The sequence below is a fragment of the Suricata suricatta genome, chromosome 5 (assembly GCF_006229205.1).
Source record: "Suricata suricatta isolate VVHF042 chromosome 5, meerkat_22Aug2017_6uvM2_HiC, whole genome shotgun sequence".
NCBI classification, from domain to species: Eukaryota; Metazoa; Chordata; class Mammalia; order Carnivora; family Herpestidae; genus Suricata; species Suricata suricatta.
The window spans coordinates 5,472,840-5,484,877 of record NC_043704.1 but is presented as its reverse complement, the minus strand read 5'-3'; positions in this window follow the sequence as shown (position 1 = coordinate 5,484,877).

The following is a 12,038-nucleotide window of genomic DNA, read 5'->3' as shown; positions in this document are numbered from 1 at the left end:
GAGACTACTGAATACTGAAAATGAACCATGGACTGAGGGGGGAGGGGGAGGGAGGGAGGGGGTGATGGTCATGGTGGGGGGCACTTGTGGGGAGAAGCACTGGGTGTTATATGGAAACCAATTTGACCATAAACTATTTTAAAAAAAAGACTCAGATACTGCCCTTCAGTTATTCATTCAACAACAACAACAAAAAATTGAACCCTATTGTATACCAGAAGCTCTTCTAGCCAGCAACAGAAAAAACAGCAATACACAAGATAAACTTTTAGGGGCCCTCATGAAACTTATTTTCTAGTGGCAGAGACAGGCAATAAACTAGCAAAAGAATGAGTCTGTAATATTCATTGTGAGTACTAGTAAATTCTACCAAGAATAACACATGGCAGGTGAAAGAATAGAGGCAGAGAAGTAGGACAGGAGACAACCATAAACATGGCTGACAGACAAGTCCTGCCCATGGAGGGGCCATGTTAGCACGATTTAATGAAACGAGAGAGCTAACCTGGTGAGTGTCTGGGGGGAAAGCAAGGATTCAAGAAAAAGGGCACTGCAAGGATAAAGCTCTGAGACAGGGAGGAGCTTGGTGTATTGTAGGAATTGCAAGAAGACTGTGTGGTTGGATCAAATATGAGAAGGAAGGAGCCTAGAAGAATTCAAGATCATGAAGCCCACAGGTGTCGGATATGTAGCACCTAGGGACTTGGATTTTTTTAATAGTTTTTTTCCTAATGTGTTGAGAGGCTTTTAGAGGCGCAGGGGAATGGCATGATCTGATTTATACATGAAAACATTACTTTGGTTGTCTTGTGGAGGAGAAGTGAGTAGGAGACACAGGGAGCAATGGGGTTGGGGAGAAATCTAGTATTGATATGTAGATTTGAGGAGTCCATTCAACAACCCAGTGAGATGCCAAGTAATAAATTGGATAACAAGTCCAGCATTCAGGGGGAAGTCAAGGATAAATATAAAATGAGGAAGTATCAGGTTGTGTATGGTTTTTAAGGCCATGAGACTAAGTGAAATGTTAAGCCACCTAGGGATACATGGTAGATTAAGAGTTTAAAACTAGTCCAGAGAGAACCAACATTTAGACATCTCAAGAAAAGGGGAATCTTAAAGAATGAACAGAAAAACACAGAAGGAAAAGTTAATGAAAGGAAAAGTTAAGCATGGAGCTTCATGGAAACTAGATGGAGATTTCAAGGAGGAAGTGACCAACTGTGCCAAATGCCACCAATGGGTCAAGGAAGATGGTGAGTGCCAAGATGGCAGTCACTGGTGGCCTTGACCAGTATGATCTCGGTGTAGACAACAAAAGCTTGTTTGGAATTGGGAAGCGAGATAGTGGGAACTATGCAACTCTTAATGAAGAGTTTTGCTATAAAGAGCAGCAGATGGGACTGGTGATGAAAGAGGTTGAGAAACCAAACAAGGACAATGCTTCAGGGATTGTCTCTGATGCAGGGAATAGTGCAGGGAGTGTGCTGGCTGATGGGACTGATCCAGGAGAGATGGAAAAGCCAACAATGCTAGGAAGTCACCTGACATAGCCAAAGGAGACAGTATCCAGGCACACTGGAGTAGTTGGTGTAGCCACAGCAGGTGCTTTACCATAAAAGAGGAGGCAGAGTACATGAGTAAGACCAAGGCTATTGCTGGTCTGACAATTTGGTGGGGAAAATATAAGGTGGTTCTCTTTTGATTATTCAGAGAAATAAAACAAGATCATCAACTGGGAGTGATTATTGTTCAATAATATTCACTCCCTTCCTCCTCCATCTCCAACTGAGGAGTAGACTTTCCCACTACATTGAAGTGGACCTTGGCCTTGTGACTTAATTTGGCCAGTGGACTGTGAGTAAATATGAAGTGAACAGAGAAGCAAAAATGACCTAGGCCGGCTGGTCCTGGCCCCTATGCTTCCGCCTTTGCCATGAGAAGAAGTGATCCCCGGCCACCAGCTCATACCTGGATAATGAGGGAAACATGGAAAAAGCAGCATGGTTGACCCAAAGACCTGTAAGCATGGTCAGAGATTCCTACTGATGTATGCCCCTGGGATTTTGTACTTGTTATGGAGCAAAAACTGACTGATACAGAAGGGTATGAGCAATTTCAAGGAGAGAGGAAAGAGTGTAAAATAATTATCTCTGTGTATGTGAGAAATAATTGACCAGAGAAAGCAGCAGGAGAGCTGGACAGTGCTGGACAACTACATGAGGTTGTGTAATGAATTCAGAATGGGAACAGTCAGCACCACATGCTGCTGCTTGGAAGCAGGTGTGAAACAGTCAGAAAACTTACTGTAGCAAAGGCTGGAGTCTTGCCAAGCGATGTCAAGAGGGGCAAAGGAACCAAGAGTGTTTGCCAGGGAGCGGTTGGTTATATTTAAGGGCCATGAACTCCAAATTGGGAGTGGAGGGGAAGTAATGATGGGAGAAGAAGGAAGGCTCATCCATTGGTGGTCCCAATGCAGACCAAAGCATCATGGGAGAAGGACTACAGTTAGTAAAGATAAGGAAGACGTGTGTCATCTAAAAATGTTTAGAGGATGTTTAGGATTTAAATTTTGGAGGTGTGAGAAATGATCAGGGCAGTGGGTGGGGAGTGGAGTAGAGAAAAAGGGTGTGCGCATAGTGAGGAGATGAAGGAGCCAAGATGACTGGAATGTGGTGGCTTGACATGGGTGTTGTATCCCCAAGAACGCTGGAGCAGCGCTGACGACCATGCTCTGTGTGCAGTAGCTACAGCTGTTCGTATTTGGTTGATGTGAGTTTCCAGAATAAGGACAGATTAATTACTACTTCTAAGAACCACCCTCCTTCCTCACGCCCCAATTCTTGCCCCCGAGGTAGTGCAGTGAGAGGCAATTAGAGCTACATCAGATGTCCCCCTACACACACTGTGTCCGCAAATAAAAACAAAATCTGGGCGGTTGTATAGGATGTCGTAGCCCGCTTCCCCTTCTGCAAAAGGGAAATGAAATGTATTTCTTGTCTAAGAAAAACCAGAGTTGGACAGTAGTGTGTGGTAAAAACAGATTTTATTCAGACCTATTAAAATAGGGGGAAAGAGACTTCACTATAGACCAGGCTGAATTCTGATGCAGTATGACAAATGGAAATTAGAGCCAAGGACCAGGTGTGAGGCAGTGAATAAAAAACTTCTAAGAGGAGGGGCACCTGGGTGGCTCAGTCAGTTAAGCGTCCAACTTCAGCTCAGGGCATGATCTCATGGGTTCATGGATTCGAGTCCCATGTTAGGCTCTGTGCTGAGAGCTCAGAGCCCAGAGCCTGCCTCAGATTCTCCCTCTCCCTCTCTCTCTCTCTCTCTCTCTCTCTCTCTCTCTCTCTCTCTCTCTCCTTCTTCCCCGCTTGCACTCTGTCTCTTTCTTTCAAAAAAAATGTTTTAATAAAATAAAATTAAAATTAAAAAATAGAAATTATTGAGAGGAGACATGAGAGGTAAGGGGGATTCTGGCAAAACAGACCTAATGGCACTCTTGTGGAAGGCAGGCCAGGTGATCGGACCCCACCTGGGCAGGGAGGGGAGGATGAGGAACTGCCCAGATACCCAGGATGGGGGCTGATGGTTGAACCGACGTGGCAGCAGTCTTGTGAAAACTAGATTTTACAAGGAAGTACACAGACAGTCTAGGAGAAGTTTCAGGAGCCTGACTAAAGTCTGGTCAAGCAAAGAAACTTTATCACTCTCTAATGTAAATAAATTCTTGGAAAGGATTCTGGATTCCCACCCTTTGGAAGGGAAACAAATTACTCTAAGAGGAAGAGGTCAGTGTCTCCGGCTTCAGAACCTAGGGACGGCCCTGGGTCTCATCCCCACCTTGAACTGTAAATATACACTTTCAGGGAGGCAAATCTCTCCGGAAAGTTCTCCCTGTCTACTCACACTTCAACTTCCAAGGCTTGCTTTTTATTTAGCTCAGGCCCCAAGTTTAATAAAAGTTGCTCAGAACTCTCTCACTGTACAGAAACATAAAAAATATTTTTCTCTACAGTTCCCCAGATAAAAATAATGAGTGAAGCTTTCAATTTTCAGTAAACAAGAACCAACAACCAGAAGACGAGCTGAGGACTCTAACAGCACCGTCTGGAGTGATGGCTGATTGTATGTGTCACCAGACACCCTAGCATGTGATTAAACCTTTTTTCCCCTGTGTGTGAGGGGGTTTCTGGATGAGAGTATCATTTGGATCAGCAGGCTGAAAGAAGTGCAATGGCCTCTCCCTGATGGTGTGCCACATCCAATCCACTGAGGATTCAGATAGAATAAAAGGCAGAGTAAGAAAGAGTCCTGTCTCTCTGCCTCACTGGGTTTTTTTTTTTAATCTTTTTAAGGTTTTTTTATTTTGTTTATTGTCAAGTTGGTTTCCATATAACACCCAGTGCCCATTCCAACAATTGCCCTCCTCCGTGCCCATTACCTCTTTTCCCCTTTCCCCACCCCCAGCAACCCTCAGTTTGTTCTCAGTATTTAAGAGTCTCCCATGGTTTGCCTCCCTCCCTCTCTTTATCTATTTTTTCCCCTTCCTCTTCCCCACGGTCTTCTGTTAAGTTTCTCCTATTTCACATATGAGTGAAAACATATGGTATCTGTCCTTCTCTGCCTGCCTTATTTTGCTCAGCATGACACCCTCGAGGTCCATCCATGTTGCCACAAATGGCCAGATTTGATTCTTTCTCATTGCCATGCAGGACTCCATTGTATATGTAAACCACATCTTCTTGATCCATTCGTCAGTTGATGGATATTTAGGCTCTCTCTCCATGATTTGACTATTGTTGACAGTGCCGCTATAAACATTGGGGTATGTGTGCCCCTATGCATCAGCACTCTTTTATCCCTTGGGTAAATTCCTAGCAGTTCTGCCTCACTGTTTTTGAACTGGGATGTTAGCATTCTGCCTTCAGACTCAGATTCAGACAAGATCTCACACAAATTGGCTGTCTGGGTTCTCAGGCCCTTGAACTCAGACTAGAACTACACCCCCAGCTCCTGGGGTCTTCACTTGCCCACGACAGGTCTTGGATTCCTCTGTAATCATGTGAATCAGGTCCTTATAGTAAATACATATACAATGTATCCTATACATGTTATTATGTGATATAATAATATTTTCTATTATGAGAGGTGAGTTCTGCTTCTCTGGGAAACCCACACTGACACGTCTGGTAACGACAGCGGTCTGACAAGGTCCTAGATTTTGAGGAGAGCAGGAAGAAAATGGTGGGGGAAAGGCCATGAGCAGCACAAAACCCACCCCCTTCCTGGCCCCGTGCCTCAGGGGGAATTGGAGAAGAACAGCCAACACTCAAGAGAACTACGATGTCCTTGGGGAAGAGCAGATCCCATTCTGAGAAAGAAGATACTTTCTCAGAAGAGCTTGAAGGTCCAGGGGACTTGGCTGGGGACAGACCAGATTGCAGAGGGCGTGGTGGAACATTCTGAGTGGTAAGGAAAGGGTGGAAGACCAAGTCCTCTCAAGAGATAGAAAGAACCTTATGGGACACAAATCAGGATGGAAAAAGGCTACCTAAAAACCCGTTCTGGCAGAGACTGACCTAAAGAGAGATGGACATATAGACTGATGAGATTATTCCTGATGTCTTTCAGGAGAAGGTAGGTGAGCCGCTCTCATTTCATCCTCAGGAAGGGAGGCTGGGGCAGGGATCGTCTTGCAGAGATTGCTGTGTCCTGTGCGCCCCTCCCCCTTAAATGCTGCAGTGAGGCTCCCTCCAGACATAGCAGCGTCACTTGCAGAAATTGCTGGCTGTGCACTCGGCCAGGGCTGAGGGCTCCTACTCGAGACCCTTTTCCATGCAGAGTCAGCTCAAGTCTCCAGCAACCAGCTTCTACCACCAAGAGAATGAGAAGGGAGACTCGGCACTTTGGTTACATAATAGGAGATGATTCACAGTCAACTCTCTCCAAAGAGAATCTGACCATTCAAAAAGTTTTCCTCAAATAGCTAAGGAGAGGGAGGGAGGCAAACCATAAGAGACTCTTTTAAATACTGAGAACAAACTGAGGGTTGATGGAGGACAGGGGGCAATGGGTGATGGGCATGGAGGAGGGCACTTGTTGGGACAAGCACTGGGTGTTGTATGGAAACCAACTTGATAATAAACTATACTTCTAAAAAAAAGTTTTTAAAAAGTTTCCCTCAAAAGGGGCACCTGGGTGGCTCAGTAAGTTAAGTGTCCAATTTCATCTCAGGTCATGATCTCTCGGTCAGTGTGCTCAAGCCCCACATCAGGCTCTGTGCTGAGGGCTCATGTCCTGGAGCCTGCTTGGATTCTGTGTCTCCCTCTCTTTCTGCTCCTCCCCTGCTCACATTCTGTCTCTCTCGCAAAAATAAATAAACAGGGGTGCCTGAGTGGCTCAGTTGGTTAAGCATCTGACTTCAGCTCAGGTCATGATCTTGCAGTTTGTGGGTTTGAGCCCTGCATCGAGCTCTGTGCTGACAGCTCAGAGCCTAGAGCCTGCTTCAGATTCTGTGTCTCCCTCCCTCTCTGCCCCTCCCCCACTCATGCTCTGTCTCCCTCTCAAAAATAAACATTTTTTTAAAGTTTTAATAAATAAACATTTTTTTTTAATTCTCCCGGGTCTTCTGGGTGGCTCAGTCAGCTAAGCATCCGACTTCAGCTCAGGTCATGATCTCATGGTTCATAGGTTCAAGCCCCGCATCAGGCTCTGTGCTGACAGCTCAGAGCCTGGAGCCTGCTTCTGACTCTGTGCCTCAGTCTCTCTCCGCCCCTCCCCCACTCACACTCTGAGTCTGTCTCTCTCTCTCAAAAATAAATAAATGTTAAAAACAATTCTCCCTCAGAAGCTCCTCAGTAACCCATCATGCACAGAATATGGAAAATCCAGCCAAGAATAGGTCCTTCCTAACGTTTCCTTCCCCATTCTGCGCTCTGCCCTGCTCCCCACTGACATCTGTTCCTCATGAGACCACAGTGTGCGGCTTAAGCTTCTCTTGGGCTATCCTCTGCCCCCTGGTAACGTTTCTTCCTCTTCCGGTGCCTTGTCTCCCTTTGGTGCCCTCCCTCCATCACACAGCAAATCAGTACAAACCACCTCACTGTTGTCTTCCGCCCTTCCCTGGACTTGGCACCTCACACACCATATCTTTATTCATTCCTCCAGCATCACTAAGAGCATGTCTTCCAACAACAGCTCTTCCATGTTGGACAAAATGTGTGCTCTTCTCCAAAAAATGGGCTCAGTGTACCATTGGTCAAGTCCATCTCCAAGTCAAATCTGGGGCCCCAGGTTAGCCGTGGATGCTGTCTCTTATCATTATCTCTTCCTAAATGTAAGCATCCTTGAAATTCATTTCTCCCAAGAACTCACGACTGGAGGAATATAACAGCCCAATCTCCCGGCCACCGCCCCTACACATGCGCAGTCACAGCCGCCCTCACAACCTGGCCACTTGGTAACCAGGCTACAACTTGCTTTTTCAAACATTCATTAAAGTTCATAGTTGACCTGACATTATTTAGTCTCTCCCCTCAGTTGTCTTCTATAGCTTAAGCTTTTAAGAAGGCACACATCACAGCTTTACATTACACAGTGTCATATTTAGATAGATGTTAGCGCTTTTATCTTGACGGCAAAATAAAAAGTCAAGGGTGTGTGGGTGCTGTCCTAAAACACAGTCGGCTGTACCCAGTGCCCTCCACCGCAGCTGGCCATTGGTCTTTGAAGGGTAGAGTTGTCCGTTTTCCAGAAAATGTTGCATTTTGCAGGTTGAAATAGCACCTGCCTTTGCTTGCCCTGAAATGATACCTGAGTCTAAAGCACTCACCCTGGTTAATTTTTAAGTGTGGTTACTCCTAGGTCTTTAAGAGAACCACTTCATCTCCATGACATTGGAAGAAAGCTAGTCAATACCCCCAGGCTTCTTCATTAATTTGTTTCCTTATAATTATCAGGATCTAAGCGCAGCTGCAACTCACTCAGCAGTTTGCCAAGAAAACAGGACTTAAATTATTCAAGTCTTGATACCAGGAGCTTCAGTCCTCCCCTCTACTCTTTCCTGATCTTCACTTGTTTGGTTATAGAGTCAGACAGGAAAATGGAAGCGGAGAGGAAGCTGCTGAGGCCAATGCCACCGGCTCCCGGAGTCCTGTCTCAGATGTGGTGGAGGGTTCCCTGGGTGTTCAGACTCACCCCATGCTTTGCAGGACCCCATCTCAGGCAGCCCCCTGACCCTCCTCCATTTACTAAACTCCAGTGTCTTCTCTGGTAGTTGGGAGGGAGGGAGATGTTAATGTCCCCACTCGGTGGAAATAAAGCAGGAATAAGCCTGCGTGAACACCATCCCCCTCTCCCCCACCCCAGCCCTCAGCTGCTTTGAGCATATTCAGGATAATGTCCATACCCACTGTCTTCTTCCCGGCCTCAGTCTCTCTATTCCCTGACTCCTGCTTCCTGGAATCATCTTCTTCAGAGGTGACCTAGAACTCTGTGCATGCAAGTAAGGATGCTGGGCAAGGAGGTTATTGAATATGAGCCAATTTTAACATTAAGTGACAATTTGGGATCAACTGAAAATGTCCCTACTCTCTCCAGAAGTCCTGACCTGTTCATTGGCTGCAGTATAGCCAGTCTTTGAAGAAATATAAAGGAGACAGACCTCAGAAGCAGAGAAGCTGTGTCTCTCTTTCAGATGATATAGCTCACGTGAGAACCCAGGGCAAGTCCCCCGGGTACCATTGTGAGCACAGTCAGCCTTAGAACAGCACCTTGATAAAAACCAGGGACTCAGAAATTCTGTGTAGATAGTGTATTATTCTTCACATCCTAAGGAACTTTGGAAAATCAATAAATCTTTATTGACTGACTCTTGAACTTCCATTGAAGATAGCAAAATCAAGGTTCTGAAGCAAAATTGGCCCTCCATCCACATGTTGCTCCCATGGGGCCAAAGAAGCGGTACCCTATGGGGAACCAAAGGTTTGTCTTCAAAGTCAGACCATCCAACAAAGGTCAAGCTCTCCATCGCTATTTATTTTTAATTTTTACATAACTCTCGCTCACAGTATTTGCCAACTCACATGACAAAAAAGTATTTCATTGAAGTTTTCCTGTTTTTTTTTAAGTTGTTTTTCTTTTGACACAGAGAGAGAGTGAGAGAGAGCACGAGTGTGAGCTGGGGAAGGGGCAGAAAGAGAGAGAGGCACAGAATCCAAAGGAGGCTCCAGGCTCCAACCTGTCAGCACAGAACCTGACACAGGGCTTGAACTCACGAACCGTGAGATCGTGACCTGGGCCAAAGTTGGATGCTCAACTGACTGAGCCACCCAGGCACCCCTCCTTTCTATTTTTTAAACTAACACAAATCATATTAAAGCAATAAGTATTCAACTAACATTCCTTGAGGCTCCTGGTGGCTCTGTCAGTTAAGTGTCCAACTTCGGCTCAGGTCATGATCTCATGATTCATGAGTTGGAGCCCTAGGTCAGGCTCTGTGCTAACAGCTCAGAGCCTGGAGCCTGCTTTGGATTCTGTGTCTCCCTCTCTATCTACGCCCCTCCCCTGCTCACACTGTCCCTGTCTTTCTCAAAAATAAATAAACATTAAAAAAGAAGAAACAATTCTCCTTGAGTATTACGATACACAAAAATGTACTTTGGGGAAAATGTCTATATTAAAATATTTATAGGGCTTAAGCATGAATTTCTATAACTCCAGGGGTCTTTTGGTTTGAAGAGTTTTGGGCTTTATTGGGTTTTGATTTTTGCTTTGGTCATTTGGTCATATGTATATTTCCTGGTACATGAAAGGGCTGATCTAAAAAAAGAAAGGAATTTTGGAATTAGGAGACTGCTTTGTGAGGATGAGCTTAGAGACACAAAATTCATGATTTTTAATTATGGGATATCAGTGCTGGCATCTGCCTATATTTGCATAATTATGTAAATGAGAACATGCATTTGAATATCTCAAGTTAATAGATGACAGAAAAGTCTATTCAGAAGTGGTTGCAGAGAAGTTTATGTCAACAACCAGAAAAGGTAGATGGCTCTACTATAGGAAAGAGTACAAGTAAGCATATGTAATGTCTAAAAGGGGTGGTAGTCATCTGCTCAGCTATGTGCTCCCGTGGCCTTTCCTGTGGGCACAGGCTGGGGGTGGGGGAACAGGAGGGGGCACCGGCACTTCCTCCTCCTCTTACAGGGTCATCGGTCTCATCAGATTAGGGACCCACCTTCACGACCTCATTTAACCCTAATTACCTCCCAAAGGCCCCACCTCCAGAGACCATCATAATGGGGGCTAGGGCTTCAACGTCTGTATTTGCAGGGGACACAATTCAGCCCATGACAAGGGTCATCCCTTTGGTGCACTAATTTGTCTTTGGAGTCTATCCTATACAACCTATGGGAAATGTGTGCATAAAAAATTTCCCCCTGCAAAAAAAAAAAAAATGGAATTAACCTAACAGTAGGAAAGGACATAAGAATAACAAACCCACTTGAAGAAACATTAGGTGGCCTTTAATCACGGTGGCCGCAGAGACGGCAGCAACAGGGAAACACAGTCTGATGACAGGTGATGTTTTTAAGCTCAGGGGCTTGAGTAAATCTAGTTAGGACTGAACTGGGTTTGGGTTGTTCTAGTTATTGGTATTATTATGGGTTGAATTGTTTCCCCCCAAAAGAACCATGTGTATTGAAACCCTACCTACCAGGACCTCAGAATGTGACTGTACTTGGTGGCAAGGCCTTCCCAGAAGTGATTAAGGTAAAATCAGATCATATGGAATAGACTCTAATCCAATCTCACTGGTGTCCTTATAAGAAGCAGAAAAGACACCAGCCATGCAAATGCACAGCCATGTGAGGACATAGGGGGAAGGTGGCCATCTACAAGCCAAAGATGCTCTCTCCAGCTTCACACCCAGGCCTTTCTGGAGAGTCCCTGTTGAGGGCGCAAGGAATAGAGTCTGTGCTTGCCTCTGGTGCTTCCCAGTCTCTCCGTGGGCCTTCTAGCCCACCCCAGGCCAGTGGCCTTTAACTTAAAATTTTAGCTGGTGTCTTTGAAACACTTTTACTTTTATTGTTTTTCATTCAAGACTTTATTTAAATTCTATTTAGTTAACATATAGAGTAATATGCATTTCAGGAGTAGAATTTAGTAAGTCATCACTTACATAAAACACCCAGTGCTCATCACAACAGGTGCCCTCCTTAATGCCCATCACCCATTTAGCCCATCCCCCTGCCCACCTCCCCTCTGGTAACCATCAGTTTATTCTCTATAGTTAAGAGTCTACTCTACGGTTTGCCTCTTTCTTTTTTTTTTCCTTTCCCTTATGTTCCTCTGGTTTGTTTCTTAAATTTCATATGTATGTGAAATATTGATTTGAAGGGGCACATGCACCCCAATGTTTATAGCAGCGCTATCGACAAAAACCAAACTATGGAAGGAGGCCAAGTGTCCATCAACTGATGAATGGATAAAGACAATGTGGTATAGATATACAATGAAATATTACTCAGCCATAAAAAAGAATAAAATCTTGCCATTTGCACTGGTGTGGATGGAGCTAGATGTTAAGCTAATATGTCAGGGAAAGACAAATACCATATAAAACACTTTTATAGCAGAGGGAACTTCCCCCTATGCTCTGCCACACTGCTATATCCTGCCTTTGGGGAGAAGGATTGTGTCTCTTCAGATTTCAGCCTACTCAGTTGTCCTGCGATCTTAGCTCTCTGATTCTCTGATGACTTCAGGAAAATGTACAATTTCATATTTTCTCAAGCATTTTCTCATTGAAGTCCAAGTGATGTTCTTTCCAGCTATCCACACCCCAGGCACAAGGAGAGCCCTATACAATGTTAGGTGGCCAGTTTACTGCATGTAAATACTGATTCAGCACCAGAAGAAATGTATCTTGCAAACAATGTCAAGTGCAGCACTGTAAAGCTCTCCCATGAAGCTCTGATATCACTGATAATTCTCCATCACTCAAAAAAATTTCAAGAAATGTGTAAACA